The following is a 3304-nucleotide window of genomic DNA, read 5'->3' on the forward strand; positions in this document are numbered from 1 at the left end:
AGGACCCGAGCTGGCGCCTCCGGTCCCCGGTAATGGTGGGAAGGAGCTCGATCTGCTTCTCCCCCGGTGGCCTTGGCGGGTGCCGCTGTGGTCCCTGGTCTTCGGTCTTGGTTGGTGTCCGGAGCCAAGTTGCCCCAGGTCGTTCTTGGCTTTAAAAGGTGCTTTCTTTGCCAGCCGATACTTGCAATTCCGGCTGCCGGTGTTGTGTGGCCCCCCGCATACGATGCATTCGGGCTTGCATGTCGGCAGTTCTCCCTCCGGTGGGTCTGGATGGTCTTCGCCGCATCTGCGGCAACGCTTTACCCATGGCTTATAGCACACATCCGTCCTGTGTCCCGTCTTCCTGCAGTTGTAGCAGGTCTCTACCCGCTCTCGGTACGTGTAGACGATGAACACTGATCCCCAGGATTGATCACGTAGTGTGGTACCAGTGAAAGCCCCACGGCCGCATATGAAGATCCGGAGATCCTGGCAGACAGCAAGAACTCGTGTTCCGAGAATGACCTCACACGCTTTGTGCATGGGATCGTGAGTACCAACTCTTCGTCCAAGCGCAGCTTAGGCAAAGTATTTTTTTCGGGCGAGTTGAAACGGCGATACTTGCATGGACGGTGCAGGTACCCGCTACCCTTGGCGTTGGAGAGTCGAATGCTTGCTACGCGGGATTCGCAGCGAACGCTCCTGCGCCGCACACGAGCTCAAAGGATGCTGGCTAATTGAAGATATAGCCTCGTGGAACAAGGCGTTGAAGACGACGAGGCTTGAGTTGACAGAGTTTGAACCGGGCAAGCTCTGCCTGCACTCTTACGACGACCGAGTTGACCAGTGGGCGAGACACCATCGCTCGGGCAATGAAGACGATGGCGCCTGCCTCATCGCCTGGCTTCCTAGACAACACCCCTGCATCCGCGAGGTCCGTGTGCACGACCGAGCTCACATTCACCGGCTCTCCTTCATCTCATCTGCCATCGTTGGACCGGGGAATAACCTGCAAAGCGTTGTGCTTCATGCAAGCTTTAGCTTTCTACCTGATTGCAGATTTCTCCAAGCCTTTGGCCCTCCGAAGTGCCTGCGTGAGCTTGACCTCACCAACATTTAGGTCAGCGACGCCCTGGCGCCCAAAGTGGCTGATGTGCTGAGGGGAAACTGGCAGACTCTCTGCAGCGTCTAGCTGATAGGCAATCATCTGTCTCGAGAATCTGCAAGCACTCTGCTCCTTGCCCTAGTCGCATGTGAACGGCTGGAGAACCTGGCCCTCCAGGACAGCAGAGAGTCCTCAGCCTGCGACGCCATTGCAGGGGCCATTCAAAAGCAGCAGGTTTCTGCAGAAGCCCTCCTTGGTGGGTCTATGCGAAGCAGGTATCAGCTGCGAGCACTTAAATGGGCGGGGTTGTCTTTACTGTTTGACAAGTCTGTTTGGTGCGTTAGAAGGCATTCTATCACTTCAGCCCCTGGCTCTCGAAAAGACAATTAGTGACCCAGTGCAAGAGGCATTGGCAACATTCTTGATTGGGCATCACTCACTTGAAACACTGTCGTTACTAAACTGCAGCGTTGACACCAGAGGTGCTACATGTATTGCGGAGGCATTTTCTGCGAACTGCACTTTGGAGTACCTCAATTTGCACAACTGTGCCCTTAAGCAGGAACTGTCAGCAAGTTGTGCGCGGCAGTTCCTTTTAACACTAACTTGAGTAGCCTCGTTCTGCCGCAGACCAGCAGCACATCGCGAATATTACAGGAGAAAAATTCCACTCTTGAGCTGCTTACTCTGGAGTGTCCTGGCCGCGTCCAACTTTGCCTGATTGTAGAGCAGCCTTCTTTGGTGTCTGAAACCCTGGCACTAGCCCTCGGATGCGCTGCAAAGGCGAAGATCTGCCACCGGGGGTTTGTAGGTACCGTCCTATGCTCCGTATATGCCTCGTTGGCCTTGAATCACTCACTGCGCTCACTACACGTCGAATACGATGGCGGCGCCGCTGGCAATGATGGCACAACACAAGGAGATCTCACCACTGCGCTCTGTTCGGCACTCGAGGCATGTGGATGCCTACGGAGCTTTCAATTAGACGTGCACAGGGCTTTCAATCAGAGAGAGGAAGCGGCCCCACTAATGGCCAAGATCTTTGGTGCCCTGATATGCAATCCACGCCTAAGGAAATTTACGCTGCTAACTTCTAGACTGACCTTGAAGACTGCTGAGTTGCTGTCGGTACTGATTGGCCAATTCAAGAGAAGCTTGGTTGAGCTGCACATCGAGAGCACTGGCAACATGTGTGACGTGGTTCTTGTGCTTCAAGAGATGATCACCAGGAATGTCTTTCTGTCGAAGGTTAGTTTAAGGTGCTCTGCCTGCATAGACGTACTGTGGAATTGTGCAAGCCTCGACGATGCTGAAGAGCAGAACCGGGGCCTCTTCAACAAGGCAGTGGCATTCGTGATCAGCCCTGACGCAAGGCCTGCTGCTTCTGCCAAAGGTCCCTGGGCAACTGCCTTTGACGAACTGTGCAGCACCGCATCGCTGCTGGAACACCTAGTGACGTTGTCTGGAAAATCCGAGCTTCAGGTGTCCACGGACTTGAAGAAGGCACGGTGCCATCTGCATGACAACTACCTGATCTATGCAGGTGTTGTGCGCGCGACTGTTCTCTGCGAGGCTGGCGATGGCAGCACACAGTTTGATGCACTTAATGTTGACTGCTCCATAGCGCAGTACCTGAAACTGAGTGAGGTGGCTTGATGACCGATTGCAAGGACATTGACCACTGTGGTCTTGTTTGTTGTGCGTGTGTATGTGTCTTTTGTTTGCATGTGCGTTCTGGGCATCCAACGCATTTACGTACTTGTTTCGATGGCTTTTTTTTCGTTCCGTCGGCCAGGACGGTCACCAGTGGTCAACGTCAGCTTCAAACAAAACCTCATTCCCCGGCTGAAATTCTTCCGAGGCTTGAGTGTCCAAGGGCGTCATAATGGCTTGACTGGACTACATAGCATACGACGTTTGTCGCTTCTTTGCGCTCGCCAACTGCTCGCGAAGATGATCCAGCTGTCGCTTCGAAGGCGATCAGTTGTTTGTGGAGCCGTGTGAAGTTGCCCCACTGACCTAATTTCAACTGCGATGATGATGTCCTCAGGCTTAATAGCACATACCCATGGCGGGGGATTTTCAACTTCTTCTTCTCCATATGAAAATGGCACATACCCACGCGGGGGGATTGGCCAAGGCATGGTGGTGAATGCCAAGGAGGTATATGTGCGGGGAAAAAAAACTAAGTACTTCTGACCCCTTCTTCCTCCTCTTCTT

The 3304-nt window shown here is 53.6% G+C and overlaps 1 pseudogene; it reads left to right on the plus strand.

The window, feature by feature from the left end:
* Window positions 1-604: 604 nt before the first annotated feature.
* Window positions 605-2740, plus strand: LOC149367122 (uncharacterized; annotated as a pseudogene).
* Window positions 2741-3304: the final 564 nt, after the last annotated feature.

Source organism: Amblyomma mixtum, chromosome 1, assembly GCF_055824585.1.
Source record: "Amblyomma mixtum isolate Tamu chromosome 1, ASM5582458v1, whole genome shotgun sequence".
In the NCBI taxonomy this organism is placed as follows: Eukaryota; Metazoa; Arthropoda; class Arachnida; order Ixodida; family Ixodidae; genus Amblyomma; species Amblyomma mixtum.